General features: G+C 36.2%; 18 non-coding genes across 18 annotated transcripts; all 18 read left to right on the forward strand.

Moving 5' to 3' along the window:
• The first annotated feature begins 594 nt into the window (after positions 1 to 594).
• On the forward strand, positions 595 to 666 carry TRNAD-GUC (transfer RNA aspartic acid (anticodon GUC)). The gene has a single exon. It is a non-coding gene; the product is annotated as a tRNA-Asp (tRNA).
• A 2,744-nt stretch (positions 667 to 3,410) lies between these two features.
• TRNAD-GUC (transfer RNA aspartic acid (anticodon GUC)) lies at positions 3,411 to 3,482 on the forward strand. Its single transcript has one exon. It is a non-coding gene; the product is annotated as a tRNA-Asp (tRNA).
• A 632-nt stretch (positions 3,483 to 4,114) lies between these two features.
• TRNAD-GUC (transfer RNA aspartic acid (anticodon GUC)) lies at positions 4,115 to 4,186 on the forward strand. Its single transcript has one exon. It is a non-coding gene; the product is annotated as a tRNA-Asp (tRNA).
• A 1,350-nt stretch (positions 4,187 to 5,536) lies between these two features.
• TRNAD-GUC (transfer RNA aspartic acid (anticodon GUC)) lies at positions 5,537 to 5,608 on the forward strand. The gene has a single exon. It is a non-coding gene; the product is annotated as a tRNA-Asp (tRNA).
• Positions 5,609 to 6,245: 637 nt separating this feature from the next.
• TRNAD-GUC (transfer RNA aspartic acid (anticodon GUC)) lies at positions 6,246 to 6,317 on the forward strand. Its single transcript has one exon. It is a non-coding gene; the product is annotated as a tRNA-Asp (tRNA).
• Positions 6,318 to 6,953: 636 nt separating this feature from the next.
• TRNAD-GUC (transfer RNA aspartic acid (anticodon GUC)) lies at positions 6,954 to 7,025 on the forward strand. Its single transcript has one exon. It is a non-coding gene; the product is annotated as a tRNA-Asp (tRNA).
• Positions 7,026 to 8,355: 1,330 nt separating this feature from the next.
• TRNAD-GUC (transfer RNA aspartic acid (anticodon GUC)) lies at positions 8,356 to 8,427 on the forward strand. Its single transcript has one exon. It is a non-coding gene; the product is annotated as a tRNA-Asp (tRNA).
• Positions 8,428 to 9,759: 1,332 nt separating this feature from the next.
• Positions 9,760 to 9,831, forward strand: TRNAD-GUC (transfer RNA aspartic acid (anticodon GUC)). Its single transcript has one exon. It is a non-coding gene; the product is annotated as a tRNA-Asp (tRNA).
• A 1,332-nt stretch (positions 9,832 to 11,163) lies between these two features.
• Positions 11,164 to 11,235, forward strand: TRNAD-GUC (transfer RNA aspartic acid (anticodon GUC)). The gene has a single exon. It is a non-coding gene; the product is annotated as a tRNA-Asp (tRNA).
• A 630-nt stretch (positions 11,236 to 11,865) lies between these two features.
• TRNAD-GUC (transfer RNA aspartic acid (anticodon GUC)) lies at positions 11,866 to 11,937 on the forward strand. The gene has a single exon. It is a non-coding gene; the product is annotated as a tRNA-Asp (tRNA).
• A 1,350-nt stretch (positions 11,938 to 13,287) lies between these two features.
• TRNAD-GUC (transfer RNA aspartic acid (anticodon GUC)) lies at positions 13,288 to 13,359 on the forward strand. The gene has a single exon. It is a non-coding gene; the product is annotated as a tRNA-Asp (tRNA).
• A 637-nt stretch (positions 13,360 to 13,996) lies between these two features.
• TRNAD-GUC (transfer RNA aspartic acid (anticodon GUC)) lies at positions 13,997 to 14,068 on the forward strand. The gene has a single exon. It is a non-coding gene; the product is annotated as a tRNA-Asp (tRNA).
• A 636-nt stretch (positions 14,069 to 14,704) lies between these two features.
• TRNAD-GUC (transfer RNA aspartic acid (anticodon GUC)) lies at positions 14,705 to 14,776 on the forward strand. Its single transcript has one exon. It is a non-coding gene; the product is annotated as a tRNA-Asp (tRNA).
• Positions 14,777 to 17,508: 2,732 nt separating this feature from the next.
• TRNAD-GUC (transfer RNA aspartic acid (anticodon GUC)) lies at positions 17,509 to 17,580 on the forward strand. Its single transcript has one exon. It is a non-coding gene; the product is annotated as a tRNA-Asp (tRNA).
• Positions 17,581 to 18,210: 630 nt separating this feature from the next.
• TRNAD-GUC (transfer RNA aspartic acid (anticodon GUC)) lies at positions 18,211 to 18,282 on the forward strand. Its single transcript has one exon. It is a non-coding gene; the product is annotated as a tRNA-Asp (tRNA).
• Positions 18,283 to 18,914: 632 nt separating this feature from the next.
• On the forward strand, positions 18,915 to 18,986 carry TRNAD-GUC (transfer RNA aspartic acid (anticodon GUC)). The gene has a single exon. It is a non-coding gene; the product is annotated as a tRNA-Asp (tRNA).
• A 637-nt stretch (positions 18,987 to 19,623) lies between these two features.
• TRNAD-GUC (transfer RNA aspartic acid (anticodon GUC)) lies at positions 19,624 to 19,695 on the forward strand. Its single transcript has one exon. It is a non-coding gene; the product is annotated as a tRNA-Asp (tRNA).
• A 6,266-nt stretch (positions 19,696 to 25,961) lies between these two features.
• Positions 25,962 to 26,033, forward strand: TRNAD-GUC (transfer RNA aspartic acid (anticodon GUC)). The gene has a single exon. It is a non-coding gene; the product is annotated as a tRNA-Asp (tRNA).
• Positions 26,034 to 27,186: the final 1,153 nt, after the last annotated feature.

Consider the following 27,186-nt stretch of genomic DNA (forward strand, 5'->3'; position numbering starts at 1 on the left):
GTACTTTCTAACATTGTAAAATATATCTGTCATTATCCTTGCCTATTCCGATTGAGAAAAAAGGTTGAATTCACCGATGGACAAAATGCTTACTGATGTGTTAACTGAAATTCATAATATGCTCTGAATATTTCAATATGCACAGGCGTACCATCAAAAACACTTTACATCTGCATTCTCTTGGAAAATGAGATGAAGCAATGGTGAATCCTAGGCTGCTGTTCCACTCGATTGGCACAATTTACAAGTAGAATGACTGCTTTTAGTTAGTAGTGACCCCTGGTGGCTAATAGTTATAAGCTGCAAATGGTAAAGTGAGCTGATTATATAGATATATATATATATAAATATATATATTGATAGTTAGAAAGATAGCTAGATAGACACATCGATAGATAGATATATATTTCAATGAAATAATTTCTTGATAATACTGATTGTTTTTGGCAAGGAATTTCTGTATTGAAATATTTAGGAAAAAAGATGACTTGTCCTAACCAAAAGCAGCAAATCTGCCTATTACAATACTGTGAATTGATCGAGGGTATGCCTTAACCCCAAGGAGGTGAGCACTGTTTAACTGATGCCAATAAGTCCTCGTTAGTACAGTGGTCAGTATCCCCGCCTGTCACGCGGGAGACCGGGTTTCGATTCCCCGATGGGGAGGCGATTCCTTTTATTCACACAATTAAATAAAATGATGAACTTTCTAACATTGTAAAATATATCTGTCATTATCCTTGCCTATTCCGATTGAGAAAAAAGGTTGAATTCACTGATGGACAAAATGCTTACTGATGTGTTAACTGAAATTCATAATATGCTCTGAATATTTCAATATGCACAGGCGTACCATCAAAAACACTTTACATCTGCATTCTCTTGGAAAATGAGATGAAGCAGTGGTGAATCCTAGGCTGCTGTTCCACTCGATTGGCACAATTTACAAGTAGAATGACTGCTTTTGGTTAGTAGTGACCCCTGGTGGCTAATAGTTATAAGCTGCAAATGGTAAAGTGAGCTGATTATATAGATATATATATATATATAAATATATATATTGATAGTTAGAAAGATAGCTAGATAGACAGATCGATAGATAGATATTTATTTCAATGAAATAATTTCTTGATAATACTGATTGTTTTTGGCTAGGAATTTCTGTATTGAAATATTTAGGAAAAAAGATGACTTGTCCTAACCAAAAGCAGCACATCTGCCTATTACAATACTGTGAATTGATCGAGGGTATGCCTTAACCCCAAGGAGGTGAGCACTGTTTAACTGATGTCAATAAGTCCTCGTTAGTATAGTGGTCAGTATCCCCGCCTGTCACGCGGGAGACCGGGGTTCAATTGCCCGACAGGGAGGCGATTCCTTTTATTCACACAATTAAATAAAATGATGTACTTTCTAACATTGTAAAATATATCTGTCATTATCCTTGCCTATTCCGATTGAGAAAAAAGGTTGAATTCACTGATGGCCAAAATGCTTACTGATGTGTTAACTGAAATTCAGAATATGCTCTGAATATCTCAATATGCACAGGCGTACCATCAAAAACACTTTACATCTGCATTCTCTTGGAAAATGAGATGAAGCAGTGGTGAATCCTAGGCTGCTGTTCCACTCGATTGGCACAATTTACAAGTAGAATGACTGCTTTTGGTTAGTAGTGACCCCTGGTGGCTAATAGTTATAAGCTGCAAATGGTAAAGTGAGCTGATTATATAGATATATATATATATAAATATATATATTGATAGTTAGAAAGATAGCTAGATAGACAGATCGATAGATAGATATTTATTTCAATGAAATAATTTCTTGATAATACTGATTGTTTTTGGCTAGGAATTTCTGTATTGAAATATTTAGGAAAAAAGATGACTTGTCCTAACCAAAAGCAGCAAATCTGCCTATTACAATACTGTGAATTGATCGAGGGTATGCCTTAACCCCAAGGAGGTGAGCACTGTTTAACTGATGCCAATATGTCCTCGTTAGTATAGTGGTCAGTATCCCCGCCTGTCACGTGGTAGACCGGGGTTCAATTCCCCGACGGGGAGGCTATTCCTTTTATTCACACAATTGAATAAAATGATGTACTTTCTAACATTGTAAAATATATCTGTCATTATCCTTGCCTATTCCGATTGAGAAAAAAGGTTGAATTCACCGATGGACAAAATGCTTACTGATGTGTTAACTGAAATTCATAATATGCTCTGAATATTTCAATATGCACAGGCGTACCATCAAAAACACTTTACATCTGCATTCTCTTGGAAAATGAGATGAAGCAGTGGTGAATCCTAGGCTGCTGTTCCACTCGATTGGCACAATTTACAAGTAGAATGACTGCTTTTAGTTAGTAGTGACCCCTGGTGGCTAATAGTTATAAGCTGCAAATGGTAAAGTGAGCTGATTATATAGATATATATATATATATATATAAATATATATATTGATAGTTAGAAAGATAGCTAGATAGACACATCGATAGATAGATATTTATTTCAATGAAATAATTTCTTGATAATACTGATTGTTTTTGGCAAGGAATTTCTGTATTGAAATATTTAGGAAAAAAGATGACTTGTCCTAACCAAAAGCAGCAAATCTGCCTATTACAATACTGTGAATTGATCGAGGGTATGCCTTAACCCCAAGGAGGTGAGCACTGTTTAACTGATGCCAATAAGTCCTCGTTAGTATTGTGGTCAGTATCCCCGCCTGTCACGCAGGAGACCGGGTTTTGATTCCCCGATGGGGAGGCGATTCCTTTTATTCACACAATTAAATAAAATGATGAACTTTCTAACATTGTAAAATATATCTGTCATTATCCTTGCCTATTCCGATTGAGAAAAAAGGTTGAATTCACTGATGGACAAAATGCTTACTGATGTGTTAACTGAAATTCATAATATGCTCTGAATATTTCAATATGCACAGGCGTACCATCAAAAACACTTTACATCTGCATTCTCATGGAAAATGAGATGAAGCAGTGGTGAATCCTAGGCTGCTGTTCCACTCGATTGGCACAATTTACAAGTAGAATGACTGCTTTTGGTTAGTAGTGACCCCTGGTGGCTAATAGTTATAAGCTGCAAATGGTAAAGTGAGCTGATTATATAGATATATAGATATATAAATATATATATTGATAGTTAGAAAGATAGCTAGATAGACACATCGATAGATAGATATTTATTTCAATGAAATAATTTCTTTATAATACTGATTGTTTTTGGCAAGGAATTTCTGTATTGAAATATTTAGGAAAAAAGATGACTTGTCCTAACCAAAAGCAGCAAATCTGCCTATTACAATACTGTGAATTGATCGAGGGTATGCCTTAACCCCAAGGAGGTGAGCACTGTTTAACTGACGCCAATAAGTCCTCGTTAGTATAGTGGTCAGTATCCCCGCCTGTCACGCGGGAGACCGGGGTTCAATTCCCCGACAGGGAGGCGATTCCTTTTATTCACACAATTAAATAAAATGATGTACTTTCTAACATTGTAAAATATACCTGTCATTATCCATGCCTATTCCGATTGAGAAAAAAGGTTGAATTCAGTGATGGCCAAAATGCTTACTGATGTGTTAACTGAAATTCAGAATATGCTCTGAATATTTCAATATGCAGAGGCGTACTATCAAAAACACTTTACATCTGCATTCTCTTGGAAAATGAGATGAAGCAGAGGTGAATCCTAGGCTGCTGTTCCACTCGATTGGCACAATTTACAAGTAGAATGACTGCTTTTGGTTAGTAGTGACCCCTGGTGGCTAATAGTTATAAGCTGCAAATGATAAAGTGAGCTGATTATATAGATATATATATATATATAAATATATATATTGATAGTTAGAAAGATACCCAGATAGACAGATCGATAGATAGATATTTATTTCAATTAAATAATTTCTTGATAAAACTGATTGTTTTTGGCTAGGAATTTCTGTATTGTAATATTTAGGAAAAAAGATTACTTGTCCTAACCAAAAGCAGCAAATCTGCCTATTACAATACTGTGAATTGATCGAGGGTATGCCTTAACCCCAAGGAGGTGAGCACTGTTTAACTGATGCCAATAAGTCCTCGTTAGTATAGTGGTCAGTATCCCCGCCTGTCACGCGGGAAACCGGGGTTCAATTCCCCGACGGGGAGGCGATTCCTTTTATTCACACAATTAAATAAAATGATGTACTTTTTAACATTGTAAAATATATCTGTCATTATCCTTGCCTACACCAATAAACAAAGGAAGAGAGGTTAATGTCTCTTATAAGCCACTTAAATGGAGCCTCAAAGACTCGAGAAGTTCACACCCTATTTGGGTTTGAAATGAAAGCCCTCACACACTGACCTGGTCGGTGTCATGCTTCATCATCGGGCCCCACCGAAGAGACCTAATGCCTCTTCGGTGTGCTACGACGCCAGGAGACTGCGGAGCAGGTATTGTGTGATGGGTGTGTTGGAGGGTTAGATTAAACTATAAAAGTGTCTAAAGGGTATCTACAAAAAATTTTTTATTAATGATCCCTAACACACAGTAAAAAGAGTTCTATGTGACTGAATTATAAAGCCAAGGTAATGGATGGTTTAATTCAGAAATAACTTAGTCAACATGTTTCAGCCTTAGTGTTGGTTTCAATTTACCTAGGCATTCATCAGGACAATGTTAAACCCCGGCGGTATGGACTCTCTAATCGTCCACCCTAACCTGGGGACGTGAAAGTGAAAATGAAAAAAGTGTTAAAGTGCATAAAAATAGGAAGAGCAATTGCTCATTCCGAAAAATCACTCCTAGTTATGGAGTGTCTTGGCACTTTAAAGTTAGGCGCTATCTGCACCATGGGTCTCAGGAGGGGGGTTGGAGTGTCCCTGGCACATCGCCCTCAGCACTCGCAGCCCGCTTGTACACCTCGTAGTTCCTCAACCGGACCCCGACGATTATCCTTGCCTATTCCGATTGAGAAAAAAGGTTGAATTCACCGATGGACAAAATGCTTACTGATGTGTTAACTGAAATTCATAATATGCTCTGAATATTTCAATATGCACAGGCGTACCATCAAAAACACTTTACATCTGCATTCTCTTGGAAAATGAGATGAAGCAGTGGTGAATCCTAGGCTGCTGTTCCACTCGATTGGCACAATTTACAAGTAGAATGACTGCTTTTGGTTAGTAGTGACCCCTGGTGGCTAATAGTTATAAGCTGCAAATGGTAAAGTGAGCTGATTATATAGATATATATATATATATAAATATATATATTGATAGATAGAAAGATAGCTAGATAGACAGATCGATAGATAGATATTTATTTCAATGAAATAATTTCTTGATAAAACTGATTGTTTTTGGCTAGGAATTTCTGTATTGTAGTATTTAGGAAAAAAGATTACTTGTCCTAACCAAAAGCAGCAAATCTGCCTATTACAATACTGTGAATTGATCGAGGGTATGCCTTAACCCCAAGGAGGTGAGCACTGTTTAACTGATGTCAATAAGTCCTTGTTAGTATAGTGGTCAGTATCCCCGCCTGTCACGTGGGAGACCGGGGTTCAATTCCCCGACAGGGAGGCGATTCCTTTTATTCACACAATTAAATTAAATGATGTACTTTCTAACATTGTAAAATATATCTGTCATTATCCTTGCCTATTCCGATTGAGAAAAAAAGGTTGAATTCACTGATGGCCAAAATGCTTACTGATGTTTTAACTGAAATTCAGAATATGCTCTGAATATTTCAATATGCACAGGCGTACCATCAAAAACACTTTACATCTGCATTCTCTTGGAAAATGAGATGAAGCAGTGGTGAATCCTAGGCTGCTGTTCCACTCGATTGGCACAATTTACAAGTATAATGACTGCTTTTGGTTAGTAGTGACCCCTGGTGGCTAATAGTTATAAGCTGCAAATGGTAAAGTGAGCTGATTATATAGATATATAGATATATATATATAAATATATATATTGATAGTTAGAAAGATAGCTAGATAGACAGATCGATAGATAGATATTTATTTCAATGAAATCATTTCTTGATAATACTGATTGTTTTTGGCTAGGAATTTCTGTATTGAAATATTTAGGAAAAAAGATGACTTGTCCTAACCAAAAGCAGCAAATCTGCCTATTACAATACTGTGAATTGATCGAGGGTATGCCTTAACCCCAAGGAGGTGAGCACTGTTTAACTGATGCCAATATGTCCTCGTTAGTATAGTGGTCAGTATCCCCGCCTGTCACGTGGGAGACCGGGGTTCAATTCCCCGACGGGGAGGCTATTCCTTTTATTCACACAATTAAATAAAATGATGTACTTTCTAACATTGTAAAATATATCTGTCATTATCCTTGCCTATTCCGATTGAGAAAAAAGGTTGAATTCACCGATGGACAAAATGCTTACTGATGTGTTAACTGAAATTCATAATATGCTCTGAATATTTCAATATGCACAGGCGTACCATCAAAAACACTTTACATCTGCATTCTCTTGGAAAATGAGATGAAGCAATGGTGAATCCTAGGCTGCTGTTCCACTCGATTGGCACAATTTACAAGTAGAATGACTGCTTTTGGTTAGTAGTGACCCCTGGTGGCTAATAGTTATAAGCTGCAAATGGTAAAGTGAGCTGATTATATAGATATATAGATATATATATATAAATATATATATTGATAGTTAGAAAGATAGCTAGATAGACAGATCGATAGATAGATATTTATTTCAATGAAATCATTTCTTGATAATACTGATTGTTTTTGGCTAGGAATTTCTGTATTGAAATATTTAGGAAAAAAGATGACTTGTCCTAACCAAAAGCAGCAAATCTGCCTATTACAATACTGTGAATTGATCGAGGGTATGCCTTAACCCCAAGTAGGTGAGCACTGTTTAACTGATGCCAATATGTCCTCGTTAGTATAGTGGTCAGTATCCCCGCCTGTCACGTGGGAGACCGGGGTTCAATTCCCCGACGGGGAGGCTATTCCTTTTATTCACACAATTAAATAAAATAATGTACTTTCTAACATTGTAAAATATATCTGTCATTATCCTTGCCTATTCCGATTGAGAAAAAAGGTTGAATTCACCGATGGACAAAATGCTTACTGATGTGTTAACTGAAATTCATAATATGCTCTGAATATTTCAATATGCACAGGCGTACCATCAAAAACACTTTACATCTGCATTCTCTTGGAAAATGAGATGAAGCAGTGGTGAATCCTAGGCTGCTGTTCCACTCGATTGGCACAATTTACAAGTAGAATGACTGCTTTTAGTTAGTAGTGACCCCTGGTGGCTAATAGTTATAAGCTGCAAATGGTAAAGTGAGCTGATTATATAGATATATATATATATAAATATATATATTGATAGTTAGAAAGATAGCTAGATAGACACATCGATAGATAGATACTTATTTCAATGAAATAATTTCTTGATAATACTGATTGTTTTTGGCAAGGAATTTCTGTATTGAAATATTTAGGAAAAAAGATGACTTGTCCTAACCAAAAGCAGCAAATCTGCCTATTACAATACTGTGAATTGATCGAGGGTATGCCTTAACCCCAAGGAGGTGAGCACTGTTTAACTGATGCCAATAAGTCCTCGTTAGTATAGTGGTCAGTATCCCCGCCTGTCACGCGGGAGACCGGGTTTCGATTCCCCGATGGGGAGGCGATTCCTTTTATTCACACAATTAAATAAAATGATGAACTTTCTAACATTGTAAAATATATCTGTCATTATCCTTGCCTATTCCGATTGAGAAAAAAGGTTGAATTCACTGATGGACAAAATGCTTACTGATGTGTTAACTGAAATTCATAATATGCTCTGAATATTTCAATATGCACAGGCGTACCATCAAAAACACTTTACATCTGCATTCTCTTGGAAAATGAGATGAAGCAGTGGTGAATCCTAGGCTGCTGTTCCACTCGATTGGCACAATTTACAAGTAGAATGACTGCTTTTGGTTAGTAGTGACCCCTGGTGGCTAATAGTTATAAGCTGCAAATGGTAAAGTGAGCTGATTATATAGATATATATATATAAATATATATATTGATAGTTAGAAAGATAGCTAGATAGACACATCGATAGATAGATATTTATTTCAATGAAATAATTTCTTTATAATACTGATTGTTTTTGGCAAGGAATTTCTGTATTGAAATATTTAGGAAAAAAGATGACTTGTCCTAACCAAAAGCAGCAAATCTGCCTATTACAATACTGTGAATTGATCGAGGGTATGCCTTAACCCCAAGTAGGTGAGCACTGTTTAACTGATGCCAATATGTCCTCGTTAGTATAGTGGTCAGTATCCCCGCCTGTCACGTGGGAGACCGGGGTTCAATTCCCCGACGGGGAGGCTATTCCTTTTATTCACACAATTAAATAAAATAATGTACTTTCTAACATTGTAAAATATATCTGTCATTATCCTTGCCTATTCCGATTGAGAAAAAAGGTTGAATTCACCGATGGACAAAATGCTTACTGATGTGTTAACTGAAATTCATAATATGCTCTGAATATTTCAATATGCACAGGCGTACCATCAAAAACACTTTACATCTGCATTCTCTTGGAAAATGAGATGAAGCAGTGGTGAATCCTAGGCTGCTGTTCCACTCGATTGGCACAATTTACAAGTAGAATGACTGCTTTTAGTTAGTAGTGACCCCTGGTGGCTAATAGTTATAAGCTGCAAATGGTAAAGTGAGCTGATTATATAGATATATATATATATAAATATATATATTGATAGTTAGAAAGATAGCTAGATAGACACATCGATAGATAGATACTTATTTCAATGAAATAATTTCTTGATAATACTGATTGTTTTTGGCAAGGAATTTCTGTATTGAAATATTTAGGAAAAAAGATGACTTGTCCTAACCAAAAGCAGCAAATCTGCCTATTACAATACTGTGAATTGATCGAGGGTATGCCTTAACCCCAAGGAGGTGAGCACTGTTTAACTGATGCCAATAAGTCCTCGTTAGTATTGTGGTCAGTATCCCCGCCTGTCACGCAGGAGACCGGGTTTTGATTCCCCGATGGGGAGGCGATTCCTTTTATTCACACAATTAAATAAAATGATGAACTTTCTAACATTGTAAAATATATCTGTCATTATCCTTGCCTATTCCGATTGAGAAAAAAGGTTGAATTCACTGATGGACAAAATGCTTACTGATGTGTTAACTGAAATTCATAATATGCTCTGAATATTTCAATATGCACAGGCGTACCATCAAAAACACTTTACATCTGCATTCTCATGGAAAATGAGATGAAGCAGTGGTGAATCCTAGGCTGCTGTTCCACTCGATTGGCACAATTTACAAGTAGAATGACTGCTTTTGGTTAGTAGTGACCCCTGGTGGCTAATAGTTATAAGCTGCAAATGGTAAAGTGAGCTGATTATATAGATATATAGATATATAAATATATATATTGATAGTTAGAAAGATAGCTAGATAGACACATCGATAGATAGATATTTATTTCAATGAAATAATTTCTTTATAATACTGATTGTTTTTGGCAAGGAATTTCTGTATTGAAATATTTAGGAAAAAAGATGACTTGTCCTAACCAAAAGCAGCAAATCTGCCTATTACAATACTGTGAATTGATCGAGGGTATGCCTTAACCCCAAGGAGGTGAGCACTGTTTAACTGACGCCAATAAGTCCTCGTTAGTATAGTGGTCAGTATCCCCGCCTGTCACGCGGGAGACCGGGGTTCAATTCCCCGACAGGGAGGCGATTCCTTTTATTCACACAATTAAATAAAATGATGTACTTTCTAACATTGTAAAATATACCTGTCATTATCCATGCCTATTCCGATTGAGAAAAAAGGTTGAATTCACCGATGGACAAAATGCTTACTGATGTGTTAACTGAAATTCATAATATGCTCTGAATATTTCAATATGCACAGGCGTACCATCAAAAACACTTTACATCTGCATTCTCTTGGAAAATGAGATGAAGCAGTGGTGAATCCTAGGCTGCTGTTCCACTCGATTGGCACAATTTACAAGTAGAATGACTGCTTTTAGTTAGTAGTGACCCCTGGTGGCTAATAGTTATAAGCTGCAAATGGTAAAGTGAGCTGATTATATAGATATATATATATATAAATATATATATTGATAGTTAGAAAGATAGCTAGATAGACACATCGATAGATAGATACTTATTTCAATGAAATAATTTCTTGATAATACTGATTGTTTTTGGCAAGGAATTTCTGTATTGAAATATTTAGGAAAAAAGATGACTTGTCCTAACCAAAAGCAGCAAATCTGCCTATTACAATACTGTGAATTGATCGAGGGTATGCCTTAACCCCAAGGAGGTGAGCACTGTTTAACTGATGCCAATAAGTCCTCGTTAGTATTGTGGTCAGTATCCCCGCCTGTCACGCAGGAGACCGGGTTTTGATTCCCCGATGGGGAGGCGATTCCTTTTATTCACACAATTAAATAAAATGATGAACTTTCTAACATTGTAAAATATATCTGTCATTATCCTTGCCTATTCCGATTGAGAAAAAAGGTTGAATTCACTGATGGACAAAATGCTTACTGATGTGTTAACTGAAATTCATAATATGCTCTGAATATTTCAATATGCACAGGCGTACCATCAAAAACACTTTACATCTGCATTCTCATGGAAAATGAGATGAAGCAGTGGTGAATCCTAGGCTGCTGTTCCACTCGATTGGCACAATTTACAAGTAGAATGACTGCTTTTGGTTAGTAGTGACCCCTGGTGGCTAATAGTTATAAGCTGCAAATGGTAAAGTGAGCTGATTATATAGATATATAGATATATAAATATATATATTGATAGTTAGAAAGATAGCTAGATAGACACATCGATAGATAGATATTTATTTCAATGAAATAATTTCTTTATAATACTGATTGTTTTTGGCAAGGAATTTCTGTATTGAAATATTTAGGAAAAAAGATGACTTGTCCTAACCAAAAGCAGCAAATCTGCCTATTACAATACTGTGAATTGATCGAGGGTATGCCTTAACCCCAAGGAGGTGAGCACTGTTTAACTGACGCCAATAAGTCCTCGTTAGTATAGTGGTCAGTATCCCCGCCTGTCACGCGGGAGACCGGGGTTCAATTCCCCGACAGGGAGGCGATTCCTTTTATTCACACAATTAAATAAAATGATGTACTTTCTAACATTGTAAAATATACCTGTCATTATCCATGCCTATTCCGATTGAGAAAAAAGGTTGAATTCAGTGATGGCCAAAATGCTTACTGATGTGTTAACTGAAATTCAGAATATGCTCTGAATATTTCAATATGCAGAGGCGTACTATCAAAAACACTTTACATCTGCATTCTCTTGGAAAATGAGATGAAGCAGAGGTGAATCCTAGGCTGCTGTTCCACTCGATTGGCACAATTTACAAGTAGAATGACTGCTTTTGGTTAGTAGTGACCCCTGGTGGCTAATAGTTATAAGCTGCAAATGATAAAGTGAGCTGATTATATAGATATATATATATATAAATATATATATTGATAGTTAGAAAGATACCCAGATAGACAGATCGATAGATAGATATTTATTTCAATTAAATAATTTCTTGATAAAACTGATTGTTTTTGGCTAGGAATTTCTGTATTGTAATATTTAGGAAAAAAGATTACTTGTCCTAACCAAAAGCAGCAAATCTGCCTATTACAATACTGTGAATTGATCGAGGGTATGCCTTAACCCCAAGGAGGTGAGCACTGTTTAACTGATGCCAATAAGTCCTCGTTAGTATAGTGGTCAGTATCCCCGCCTGTCACGCGGGAAACCGGGGTTCAATTCCCCGACGGGGAGGCGATTCCTTTTATTCACACAATTAAATAAAATGATGTACTTTTTAACATTGTAAAATATATCTGTCATTATCCTTGCCTACACCAATAAACAAAGGAAGAGAGGTTAATGTCTCTTATAAGCCACTTAAATGGAGCCTCAAAGACTCGAGAAGTTCACACCCTATTTGGGTTTGAAATGAAAGCCCTCACACACTGACCTGGTCGGTGTCATGCTTCATCATCGGGCCCCACCGAAGAGACCTAATGCCTCTTCGGTGTGCTACGACGCCAGGAGACTGCGGAGCAGGTATTGTGTGATGGGTGTGTTGGAGGGTTAGATTAAACTATAAAAGTGTCTAAAGGGTATCTACAAAAAAATTTTTATTAATGATCCCTAACACACAGTAAAAAGAGTTCTATGTGACTGAATTATAAAGCCAAGGTAATGGATGGTTTAATTCAGAAATAACTTAGTCAACATGTTTCAGCCTTAGTGTTGGTTTCAATTTACCTAGGCATTCATCAGGACAATGTTAAACCCCGGCGGTATGGACTCTCTAATCGTCCACCCTAACCTGGGGACGTGAAAGTGAAAATGAAAAAAGTGTTAAAGTGCATAAAAATAGGAAGAGCAATTGCTCATTCCGAAAAATCACTCCTAGTTATGGAGTGTCTTGGCACTTTAAAGTTAGGCGCTATCTGCACCATGGGTCTCAGGAGGGGGGTTGGAGTGTCCCTGGCACATCGCCCTCAGCACTCGCAGCCCGCTTGTACACCTCGTAGTTCCTCAACCGGACCCCGACGATTATCCTTGCCTATTCCGATTGAGAAAAAAGGTTGAATTCACCGATGGACAAAATGCTTACTGATGTGTTAACTGAAATTCATAATATGCTCTGAATATTTCAATATGCACAGGCGTACCATCAAAAACACTTTACATCTGCATTCTCTTGGAAAATGAGATGAAGCAGTGGTGAATCCTAGGCTGCTGTTCCACTCGATTGGCACAATTTACAAGTAGAATGACTGCTTTTGGTTAGTAGTGACCCCTGGTGGCTAATAGTTATAAGCTGCAAATGGTAAAGTGAGCTGATTATATAGATATATATATATATATAAATATATATATTGATAGATAGAAAGATAGCTAGATAGACAGATCGATAGATAGATATTTATTTCAATGAAATAATTTCTTGATAAAACTGATTGTTTTTGGCTAGGAATTTCTGTATTGTAGTATTTAGGAAAAAAGATTACTTGTCCTAACCAAAAGCAGCAAATCTGCCTATTACAATACTGTGAATTGATCGAGGGTATGCCTTAACCCCAAGGAGGTGAGCACTGTTTAACTGATGTCAATAAGTCCTTGTTAGTATAGTGGTCAGTATCCCCGCCTGTCACGTGGGAGACCGGGGTTCAATTCCCCGACAGGGAGGCGATTCCTTTTATTCACACAATTAAATTAAATGATGTACTTTCTAACATTGTAAAATATATCTGTCATTATCCTTGCCTATTCCGATTGAGAAAAAAAGGTTGAATTCACTGATGGCCAAAATGCTTACTGATGTTTTAACTGAAATTCAGAATATGCTCTGAATATTTCAATATGCACAGGCGTACCATCAAAAACACTTTACATCTGCATTCTCTTGGAAAATGAGATGAAGCAGTGGTGAATCCTAGGCTGCTGTTCCACTCGATTGGCACAATTTACAAGTATAATGACTGCTTTTGGTTAGTAGTGACCCCTGGTGGCTAATAGTTATAAGCTGCAAATGGTAAAGTGAGCTGATTATATAGATATATAGATATATATATATAAATATATATATTGATAGTTAGAAAGATAGCTAGATAGACAGATCGATAGATAGATATTTATTTCAATGAAATCATTTCTTGATAATACTGATTGTTTTTGGCTAGGAATTTCTGTATTGAAATATTTAGGAAAAAAGATGACTTGTCCTAACCAAAAGCAGCAAATCTGCCTATTACAATACTGTGAATTGATCGAGGGTATGCCTTAACCCCAAGGAGGTGAGCACTGTTTAACTGATGCCAATATGTCCTCGTTAGTATAGTGGTCAGTATCCCCGCCTGTCACGTGGGAGACCGGGGTTCAATTCCCCGACGGGGAGGCTATTCCTTTTATTCACACAATTAAATAAAATGATGTACTTTCTAACATTGTAAAATATATCTGTCATTATCCTTGCCTATTCCGATTGAGAAAAAAGGTTGAATTCACCGATGGACAAAATGCTTACTGATGTGTTAACTGAAATTCATAATATGCTCTGAATATTTCAATATGCACAGGCGTACCATCAAAAACACTTTACATCTGCATTCTCTTGGAAAATGAGATGAAGCAATGGTGAATCCTAGGCTGCTGTTCCACTCGATTGGCACAATTTACAAGTAGAATGACTGCTTTTGGTTAGTAGTGACCCCTGGTGGCTAATAGTTATAAGCTGCAAATGGTAAAGTGAGCTGATTATATAGATATATAGATATATATATATAAATATATATATTGATAGTTAGAAAGATAGCTAGATAGACAGATCGATAGATAGATATTTATTTCAATGAAATCATTTCTTGATAATACTGATTGTTTTTGGCTAGGAATTTCTGTATTGAAATATTTAGGAAAAAAGATGACTTGTCCTAACCAAAAGCAGCAAATCTGCCTATTACAATACTGTGAATTGATCGAGGGTATGCCTTAACCCCAAGTAGGTGAGCACTGTTTAACTGATGCCAATATGTCCTCGTTAGTATAGTGGTCAGTATCCCCGCCTGTCACGTGGGAGACCGGGGTTCAATTCCCCGACGGGGAGGCTATTCCTTTTATTCACACAATTAAATAAAATAATGTACTTTCTAACATTGTAAAATATATCTGTCATTATCCTTGCCTATTCCGATTGAGAAAAAAGGTTGAATTCACCGATGGACAAAATGCTTACTGATGTGTTAACTGAAATTCATAATATGCTCTGAATATTTCAATATGCACAGGCGTACCATCAAAAACACTTTACATCTGCATTCTCTTGGAAAATGAGATGAAGCAGTGGTGAATCCTAGGCTGCTGTTCCACTCGATTGGCACAATTTACAAGTAGAATGACTGCTTTTAGTTAGTAGTGACCCCTGGTGGCTAATAGTTATAAGCTGCAAATGGTAAAGTGAGCTGATTATATAGATATATATATATATAAATATATATATTGATAGTTAGAAAGATAGCTAGATAGACACATCGATAGATAGATACTTATTTCAATGAAATAATTTCTTGATAATACTGATTGTTTTTGGCAAGGAATTTCTGTATTGAAATATTTAGGAAAAAAGATGACTTGTCCTAACCAAAAGCAGCAAATCTGCCTATTACAATACTGTGAATTGATCGAGGGTATGCCTTAACCCCAAGGAGGTGAGCACTGTTTAACTGATGCCAATAAGTCCTCGTTAGTATAGTGGTCAGTATCCCCGCCTGTCACGCGGGAGACCGGGTTTCGATTCCTCGATGGGGAGGCGATTCCTTTTATTCACACAATTAAATAAAATGATGAACTTTCTAACATTGTAAAATATATCTGTCATTATCCTTGCCTATTCCGATTGAGAAAAAAGGTTGAATTCACTGATGGACAAAATGCTTACTGATGTGTTAACTGAAATTCATAATATGCTCTGAATATTTCAATATGCACAGGCGTACCATCAAAAACACTTTACATCTGCATTCTCTTGGAAAATGAGATGAAGCAGTGGTGAATCCTAGGCTGCTGTTCCACTCGATTGGCACAATTTACAAGTAGAATGACTGCTTTTGGTTAGTAGTGACCCCTGGTGGCTAATAGTTATAAGCTGCAAATGGTAAAGTGAGCTGATTATATAGATATATATATATAAATATATATATTGATAGTTAGAAAGATAGCTAGATAGACACATCGATAGATAGATATTTATTTCAATGAAATAATTTCTTTATAATACTGATTGTTTTTGGCAAGGAATTTCTGTATTGAAATATTTAGGAAAAAAGATGACTTGTCCTAACCAAAAGCAGCAAATCTGCCTATTACAATACTGTGAATTGATCGAGGGTATGCCTTAACCCCAAGTAGGTGAGCACTGTTTAACTGATGCCAATATGTCCTCGTTAGTATAGTGGTCAGTATCCCCGCCTGTCACGTGGGAGACCGGGGTTCAATTCCCAGACGGGGAGGCTATTCCTTTTATTCACACAATTAAATAAAATAATGTACTTTCTAACATTGTAAAATATATCTGTCATTATCCTTGCCTATTCCGATTGAGAAAAAAGGTTGAATTCACCGATGGACAAAATGCTTACTGATGTGTTAACTGAAATTCATAATATGCTCTGAATATTTCAATATGCACAGGCGTACCATCAAAAACACTTTACATCTGCATTCTCTTGGAAAATGAGATGAAGCAGTGGTGAATCCTAGGCTGCTGTTCCACTCGATTGGCACAATTTACAAGTAGAATGACTGCTTTTAGTTAGTAGTGACCCCTGGTGGCTAATAGTTATAAGCTGCAAATGGTAAAGTGAGCTGATTATATAGATATATATATATATAAATATATATATTGATAGTTAGAAAGATAGCTAGATAGACACATCGATAGATAGATACTTATTTCAATGAAATAATTTCTTGATAATACTGATTGTTTTTGGCAAGGAATTTCTGTATTGAAATATTTAGGAAAAAAGATGACTTGTCCTAACCAAAAGCAGCAAATCTGCCTATTACAATACTGTGAATTGATCGAGGGTATGCCTTAACCCCAAGGAGGTGAGCACTGTTTAACTGATGCCAATAAGTCCTCGTTAGTATAGTGGTCAGTATCCCCGCCTGTCACGCGGGAGACCGGGTTTCGATTCCCCGATGGGGAGGCGATTCCTTTTATTCACACAATTAAATAAAATGATGAACTTTCTAACATTGTAAAATATATCTGTCATTATCCTTGCCTATTCCGATTGAGAAAAAAGGTTGAATTCACTGATGGACAAAATGCTTACTGATGTGTTAACTGAAATTCATAATATGCTCTGAATATTTCAATATGCACAGGCGTACCATCAAAAACACTTTACATCTGCATTCTCTTGGAAAATGAGATGAAGCAGTGGTGAATCCTAGGCTGCTGTTCCACTCGATTGGCACAATTTACAAGTAAAATGACTGCTTTTGGTTAGTAGTGACCCCTGGTGGCTAATAGTTATAAGCTGCAAATGGTAAAGTGAGCTGATTATATAGATATATATATATAAATATATATATTGATAGTTAGAAAGATAGCTAGATAGACACATCGATAGATAGATATTTATTTCAATGAAATAATTTCTTTATAATACTGATTGTTTTTGGCAAGGAATTTCTGTATTGAAATATTTAGGAAAAAAGATGACTTGTCCTAACCAAAAGCAGCAAATCTGCCTATTACAATACTGTGAATTGATCGAGGGTATGCCTTAACCCCAAGGAGGTGAGCACTGTTTAACTGACGCCAATAAGTCCTCGTTAGTATAGTGGTCAGTATCCCCGCCTGTCACGCGGGAGACCGGGGTTCAATTCCCCGACAGGGAGGCGATTCCTTTTATTCACACAATTAAATAAAATGATGTACTTTCTAACATTGTAAAATATACCTGTCATTATCCATGCCTATTCCGATTGAGAAAAAAGGTTGAATTCAGTGATGGCCAAAATGCTTACTGATGTGTTAACTGAAATTTAGAATATGCTCTGAATATTTCAATATGCAGAGGCGTACTATCAAAAACACTTTACATCTGCATTCTCTTGGAAAATGAGATGAAGCAGAGGTGAATCCTAGGCTGCTGTTCCACTCGATTGGCACAATTTACAAGTAGAATGACTGCTTTTGGTTAGTAGTGACCCCTGGTGGCTAATAGTTATAAACTGCAAATGATAAAGTGAGCTGATTATATAGATATATATATATATAAATATATATATTGATAGTTAGAAAGATACCCAGATAGACAGATCGATAGATAGATATTTATTTCAATTAAATAATTTCTTGATAAAACTGATTGTTTTTGGCTAGGAATTTCTGTATTGTAATATTTAGGAAAAAAGATTACTTGTCCTAACCAAAAGCAGCAAATCTGCCTATTACAATACTGTGAATTGATCGAGGGTATGCCTTAACCCCAAGGAGGTGAGCACTGTTTAACTGATGCCAATAAGTCCTCGTTAGTATAGTGGTCAGTATCCCCGCCTGTCACGCGGGAGACCGGGGTTCAATTCCCCGACGGGGAGGCGATTCCTTTTATTCACACAATTAAATAAAATGATGTACTTTTTAACATTGTAAAATATATCTGTCATTATCCTTGCCTATTCCGATTGAGAAAAAAGGTTGAATTCACCGATGGACAAAATGCTTACTGATGTGTTAACTGAAATTCATAATATGCTCTGAATATTTCAATATGCACAGGCGTACCATCAAAAACACTTTACATCTGCATTCTCTTGGAAAATGAGATGAAGCAGTGGTGAATCCTAGGCTGCTGTTCCACTCGATTGGCACAATTTACAAGTAGAATGACTGCTTTTGGTTAGTAGTGACCCCTGGTGGCTAATAGTTATAAGCTGCAAATGGTAAAGTGAGCTGATTATATAGATATATATATATATATAAATATATATATTGATAGATAGAAAGATAGCCAGATAGACAGATCGATAGATAGATATTTATTTCAATGAAATAATTTCTTGATAAAACTGATTGTTTTTGGCTAGGAATTTCTGTATTGTAGTATTTAGGAAAAAAGATTACTTGTCCTAACCAAAAGCAGCAAATCTGCCTATTACAATACTGTGAATTGATCGAGGGTATGCCTTAACCCCAAGGAGGTGAGCACTGTTTAACTGATGTCAATAAGTCCTTGTTAGTATAGTGGTCAGTATCCCCGCCTGTCACGTGGGAGACCGGGGTTCAATTCCCCGACAGGGAGGCGATTCCTTTTATTCACACAATTAAATTAAATGATGTACTTTCTAACATTGTAAAATATATCTGTCATTATCCTTGCCTATTCCGATTGAGAAAAAAAGGTTGAATTCACTGATGGCCAAAATGCTTACTGATGTTTTAACTGAAATTCAGAATATGCTCTGAATATTTCAATATGCACAGGCGTACCATCAAAAACACTTTACATCTGCATTCTCTTGGAAAATGAGATGAAGCAGTGGTGAATCCTAGGCTGCTGTTCCACTCGATTGGCACAATTTACAAGTAGAATGACTGCTTTTGGTTAGTAGTGACCCCTGGTGGCTAATAGTTATAAGCTGCAAATGGTAAAGTGAGCTGATTATATAGATATATAGATATATATATATAAATATATATATTGATAGTTAGAAAGATAGCTAGATAGACAGATCGATAGATAGATATTTATTTCAATGAAATCATTTCTTGATAATACTGATTGTTTTTGGCTAGGAATTTCTGTATTGAAATATTTAGGAAAAAAGATGACTTGTCCTAACCAAAAGCAGCAAATCTGCCTATTACAATACTGTGAATTGATCGAGGGTATGCCTTAACCCCAAGGAGGTGAGCACTGTTTAACTGATGCCAATATGTCCTCGTTAGTATAGTGGTCAGTATCCCCGCCTGTCACGTGGGAGACCGGGGTTCAATTCCCCGACGGGGAGGCTATTCCTTTTATTCACACAATTAAATAAAATGATGTACTTTCTAACATTGTAAAATATATCTGTCATTATCCTTGCCTATTCCGATTGAGAAAAAAGGTTGAATTCACCGATGGACAAAATGCTTACTGATGTGTTAACTGAAATTCATAATATGCTCTGAATATTTCAATATGCACAGGCGTACCATCAAAAACACTTTACATCTGCATTCTCTTGGAAAATGAGATAAAGCAATGGTGAATCCTAGGCTGCTGTTCCACTCGATTGGCACAATTTACAAGTAGAATGCCTGCTTTTAGTTAGTAGTGACCCCTGGTGGCTAATAGTTATAAGCTGCAAATGGTAAAGTGAGCTGATTATATAGATATATATATATATAAATATATATATTGATAGTTAGAAAGATAGCTAGATAGACACATCGATAGATAGATATTTATTTCAATGAAATAATTTCTTGATAATACTGATTGTTTTTGGCAAGGAATTTCTGTATTGAAATATTTAGGAAAAAAGATGACTTGTCCTAACCAAAAGCAGCAAATCTGCCTATTACAATACTGTGAATTGATCGAGGGTATGCCTTAACCCCAAGGAGGTGAGCACTGCTTAACTGATGCCAATAAGTCCTCGTTAGTATAGTGGTCAGTATCCCCGCCTGTCACGCGGGAGACCGGGTTTCGATTCCCAGATGGGGAGGCGATTCCTTTTATTCACACAATTAAATAAAATGATGAACTTTCTAACATTGTAAAATATATCTGTCATTATCCTTGCCTATTCCGATTGAGAAAAAAGGTTGAATTCACTGATGGACAAAATGCTTACTGATGTGTTAACTGAAATTCATAATATGCTCTGAATATTTCAATATGCACAGGCGTACCATCAAAAACACTTTACATCTGCATTCTCTTGGAAAATGAGATGAAGCAGTGGTGAATCCTAGGCTGCTGTTCCACTCGATTGGCACAATTTACAAGTAGAATGACTGCTTTTGGTTAGTAGTGACCCCTGGTGGCTAATAGTTATAAGCTGCAAATGGTAAAGTGAGCTGATTATATAGATATATATATATATATAAATATATATATTGATAGTTAGAAAGATAGCTAGATAGACAGATCGATAGATAGATATTTATTTCAATGAAATAATTTCTTGATAATACTGATTGTTTTTGGCTAGGAATTTCTGTATTGAAATATTTAGGAAAAAAGATGACTTGTCCTAACCAAAAGCAGCACATCTGCCTATTACAATACTGTGAATTGATCGAGGGTATGCCTTAACCCCAAGGAGGTGAGCACTGTTTAACTGATGTCAATAAGTCCTCGTTAGTATAGTGGTCAGTATCCCCGCCTGTCACGCGGGAGACCGGGGTTCAATTGCCCGACAGGGAGGCGATTCCTTTTATTCACACAATTAAATAAAATGATGTACTTTCTAACATTGTAAAATATATCTGTCATTATCCTTGCCTATTCCGATTGAGAAAAAAGGTTGAATTCACTGATGGCCAAAATGCTTACTGATGTGTTAACTGAAATTCAGAATATGCTCTGAATATTTCAATATGCACAGGCGTACCATCAAAAACACTTTACATCTGCATTCTCTTGGAAAATGAGATGAAGCAGTGGTGAATCCTAGGATGCTGTTCCACTCGATTGGCACAATTTACAAGTAGAATGACTGCTTTTGGTTAGTAGTGACCCCTGGTGGCTAATAGTTATAAGCTGCAAATGGTAAAGTGAGCTGATTATATAGATATATATATATATAAATATATATATTGATAGTTAGAAAGATAGCTAGATAGACAGATCGATAGATAGATATTTATTTCAATGAAATAATTTCTTGATAATACTGATTGTTTTTGGCTAGGAATTTCTGTATTGAAATATTTAGGAAAAAAGATGACTTGTCCTAACCAAAAGCAGCAAATCTGCCTATTACAATACTGTGAATTGATCGAGGGTATGCCTTAACCCCAAGGAGGTGAGCACTGTTTAACTGATGCCAATATGTCCTCGTTAGTATAGTGGTCAGTATCCCCGCCTGTCACGTGGTAGACCGGGGTTCAATTCCCCGACGGGGAGGCTATTCCTTTTATTCACACAATTAAATAAAATGATGTACTTTCTAACATTGTAAAATATATCTGTCATTATCCTTGCCTATTCCGATTGAGAAAAAAGGTTGAATTCACCGATGGACAAAATGCTTACTGATGTGTTAACTGAAATTCATAATATGCTCTGAATATTTCAATATGCACAGGCGTACCATCAAAAACACTTTACATCTGCATTCTCTTGGAAAATGAGATAAAGCAATGGTGAATCCTAGGCTGCTGTTCCACTCGATTGGCACAATTTACAAGTAGAATGACTGCTTTTAGTTAGTAGTGACCCCTGGTGGCTAATAGTTATAAGCTGCAAATGGTAAAGTGAGCTGATTATATAGATATATATATATATAAATATATATATTGATAGTTAGAAAGATAGCTAGATAGACACATCGATAGATAGATATTTATTTCAATGAAATAATTTCTTGATAATACTGATTGTTTTTGGCAAGGAATTTCTGTATTGAAATATTTAGGAAAAAAGATGACTTGTCCTAACCAAAAGCAGCAAATCTGCCTATTACAATACTGTGAATTGATCGAGGGTATGCCTTAACCCCAAGGAGGTGAGCACTGCTTAACTGATGCCAATAAGTCCTCGTTAGTATAGTGGTCAGTATCCCCGCCTGTCACGCGGGAGACCGGGTTTCGATTCCCCGATGGGGAGGCGATTCCTTTTATTCACACAATTAAATAAAATGATGAACTTTCTAACATTGTAAAATATATCTGTCATTATCCTTGCCTATTCCGATTGAGAAAAAAGGTTGAATTCACTGATGGACAAAATGCTTACTGATGTGTTAACTGAAATTCATAATATGCTCTGAATATTTCAATATGCACAGGCGTACCATCAAAAACACTTTACATCTGCATTCTCTTGGAAAATGAGATGAAGCAGTGGTGAATCCTAGGCTGCTGTTCCACTCGATTGGCACAATTTACAAGTAGAATGACTGCTTTTGGTTAGTAGTGACCCCTGGTGGCTAATAGTTATAAGCTGCAAATGGTAAAGTGAGCTGATTATATAGATATATATATATATATAAATATATATATTGATAGTTAGAAAGATAGCTAGATAGACAGATCGATAGATAGATATTTATTTCAATGAAATAATTTCTTGATAATACTGATTGTTTTTGGCTAGGAATTTCTGTATTGAAATATTTAGGAAAAAAGATGACTTGTCCTAACCAAAAGCAGCACATCTGCCTATTACAATACTGTGAATTGATCGAGGGTATGCCTTAACCCCAAGGAGGTGAGCACTGTTTAACTGATGTCAATAAGTCCTCGTTAGTATAGTGGTCAGTATCCCCGCCTGTCACGCGGGAGACCGGGGTTCAATTGCCCGACAGGGAGGCGATTCCTTTTATTCACACAATTAAATAAAATGATGTACTTTCTAACATTGTAAAATATATCTGTCATTATCCTTGCCTATTCCGATTGAGAAAAAAGGTTGAATTCACTGATGGCCAAAATGCTTACTGATGTGTTAACTGAAATTCAGAATATGCTCTGAATATTTCAATATGCACAGGCGTACCATCAAAAACACTTTACATCTGCATTCTCTTGGAAAATGAGATGAAGCAGTGGTGAATCCTAGGCTGCTGTTCCACTCGATTGGCACAATTTACAAGTAGAATGACTGCTTTTGGTTAGTAGTGACCCCTGGTGGCTAATAGTTATAAGCTGCAAATGGTAAAGTGAGCTGATTATATAGATATATATATATATAAATATATATATTGATAGTTAGAAAGATAGCTAGATAGACAGATCGATAGATAGATATTTATTTCAATGAAATAATTTCTTGATGAAACTGATTGTTTTTGGCTAGGAATTTCTGTATTGTAATATTTAGGAAAAAAGATTTCTTGTCCTAACGAAAAGCAGCAAATCTGCCTATTACAATACTGTGAATTGATCGAGGGTATGCCTTAACCCCAAGGAGGTGAGCACTGTTTAACTGATGTCAATAAGTCCTCGTTAGTATAGTGGTCAGTATCCCCGCCTGTCACATGGGAGACCGGGGTTCAATTCCCCGACAGTTAGGCGATTCCATTTATTCACACAATTAAATTAAATGATGTACTTTCTAACATTGTAAAATATATCTGTCATTATCCTTGCCTATTCCGATTGAGAAAAAAGGTTGAATTCACTGATGGCCAAAATGCTTACTGATGTTTTAACTGAAATTCAGAATATGCTCTGAATATTTCAATATGCACAGGCGTACCATCAAAAACACTTTACATCTGCATTCTCTTGGAAAATGAGATGAAGCAGTGGTGAATCCTAGGCTGCTGTTCCACTCGATTGGCACAATTTACAAGTAGAATGACTGCTTTTGGTTAGTAGTGACCCCTGGTGGCTAATAGTTATAAGCTGCAAATGGTAAAGTGAGCTGATTATATAGATATATAGATATATATAAATATATATATTGATAGTTAGAAAGATAGCCAGATAGACAGATCGATAGATAGATATTTATTTCAATGAAATAATTTCTTGATAAAACTGATTGTTTTTGGCTAGGAATTTCTGTATTGTAGTATTTAGGAAAAAAGATTACTTGTCCTAACCAAAAGCAGCAAATCTGCCTATTACAATACTGTGAATTGATCGAGGGTATGCCTTAACCCCAAGGAGGTGAGCACTGTTTAACTGATGTCAATAAGTCCTTGTTAGTATAGTGGTCAGTATCCCCGCCTGTCACGTGGGAGACCGGGGTTCAATTCCGCGACAGGGAGGCGATTCCTTTTATTCACACAATTAAATTAAATGATGTACTTTCTAACATTGTAAAATATATCTGTCATTATCCTTGCCTATTCCCATTGAGAAAAAAAGGTTGAATTCACTGATGGCCAAAATGCTTACTGATGTTTTAACTGAAATTCAGAATATGCTCTGAATATTTCAATATGCACAGGCGTACCATCAAAAACACTTTACATCTGCATTCTCTTGGAAAATGAGATGAAGCAGTGGTGAATCCTAGGCTGCTGTTCCACTCGTTTGGCACAATTTACAAGTAGAATGACTGTTTTTGGTTAGTAGTGACCCCTGGTGGCTAATAGTTATAAGCTGCAAATGGTAAAGTGAGCTGATTATATAGATATATAGATATATATATATAAATATATATATTGATAGTTAGAAAGATAGCTAGATAGACAGATCGATAGATAGATATTTATTTCAATGAAATCATTTCTTGATAATACTGATTTGTTTTTGGCTAGGAATTTCTGTATTGAAATATTTAGGAAAAAAGATGACTTGTCCTAACCAAAAGCAGCAAATCTGCCTATTACAATACTGTGAATTGATCGAGGGTATGCCTTAACCCCAAGGAGGTGAGCACTGTTTAACTGATGCCAATAAGTCCTCGTTAGTATAGTGGTCAGTATCCCCGCCTGTCACGCGGGAGACCGGGTTTCGATTCCCCGATGGGGAGGCGATTCCTTTTATTCACACAATTAAATAAAATGATGAACTTTCTAACATTGTAAAATATATCTGTCATTATCCTTGCCTATTCCGATTGAGAAAAAAGTTTGAATTCACCGATGGACAAAATGCTTACTGATGTGTTAACTGAAATTCATAATATGCTCTGAATATTTCAATATGCACAGGCGTACCATCAAAAACACTTTACATCTGCATTCTCTTGGAAAATGAGATGAAGCAGTGGTGAATCCTAGGCTGCTGTTCCACTCGATTGGCACAATTTACAAGTAGAATGACTGCTTTTAGTTAGTAGTGACCCCTGGTGGCTAATAGTTATAAGCTGCAAATGGTAAAGTGAGCTGATTATATAGATATATAGATATATATATATAAATATATATATTGATAGTTAGAAAGATAGCTAGATAGACAGATCGATAGATAGATATTTATTTCAATGAAATCATTTCTTGATAATACTGATTGTTTTTGGCTAGGAATTTCTGTATTGAAATATTTAGGAAAAAAGATGACTTGTCCTAACCAAAAGCAGCAAATCTGCCTATTACAATACTGTGAATTGATCGAGGGTATGCCTTAACCCCAAGGAGGTGAGCACTGTTTAACTGATGCCAATATGTCCTCGTTAGTATAGTGGTCAGTATCCCCGCCTGTCACGTGGGAGACCGGGGTTCAATTCCCCGACGGGGAGGCTATTCCTTTTATTCACACAATTAAATAAAATGATGTACTTTCTAACATTGTAAAATATATCTGTCATTATCCTTGCCTATTCCGATTGAGAAAAAAGGTTGAATTCACCGATGGACAAAATGCTTACTGATGTGTTAACTGAAATTCATAATATGCTCTGAATATTTCAATATGCACAGGCGTACCATCAAAAACACTTTACATCTGCATTCTCTTGGAAAATGAGATGAAGCAATGGTGAATCCTAGGCTGCTGTTCCACTCGATTGGCACAATTTACAAGTAGAATGACTGCTTTTAGTTAGTAGTGACCCATGGTGGCTAATAGTTATAAGCTGCAAATGGTAAAGTGAGCTGATTATATAGATATATATATATATAAATATATATATTGATAGTTAGAAAGATAGCTAGATAGACACATCGATAGATAGATATTTATTTCAATGAAATAATTTCTTGATAATACTGATTGTTTTTGGCAAGGAATTTCTGTATTGAAATATTTAGGAAAAAAGATGACTTGTCCTAACCAAAAGCAGCAAATCTGCCTATTACAATACTGTGAATTGATCGAGGGTATGCCTTAACCCCAAGGAGGTGAGCACTGTTTAACTGATGCCAATAAGTCCTCGTTAGTATAGTGGTCAGTATCCCCGCCTGTCACGCGGGAGACCGGGTTTCGATTCCCCGATGGGGAGGCGATTCCTTTTATTCACACAATTAAATAAAATGATGAACTTTCTAACATTGTAAAATATATCTGTCATTATCCTTGCCTATTCCGATTGAGAAAAAAGGTTGAATTCACTGATGGACAAAATGCTTACTGATGTGTTAACTGAAATTCATAATATGCTCTGAATATTTCAATATGCATAGGCGTACCATCAAAAACACTTTACATCTGCATTCTCTTGGAAAATGAGATGAAGCAGTGGTGAATCCTAGGCTGCTGTTCCACTCGATTGGCACAATTTACAAGTAGAATGACTGCTTTTGGTTAGTAGTGACCCCTGGTGGCTAATAGTTATAAGCTGCAAATGGTAAAGTGAGCTGATTATATAGATATATATATATATATAAATATATATATTGATAGTTAGAAAGATAGCTAGATAGACAGATCGATAGATAGATATTTATTTCAAT

The sequence above is a fragment of the Lissotriton helveticus genome, chromosome 1_2, assembly GCF_964261635.1.
Source record: "Lissotriton helveticus chromosome 1_2, aLisHel1.1, whole genome shotgun sequence".
Taxonomy (NCBI): domain Eukaryota; kingdom Metazoa; phylum Chordata; class Amphibia; order Caudata; family Salamandridae; genus Lissotriton; species Lissotriton helveticus.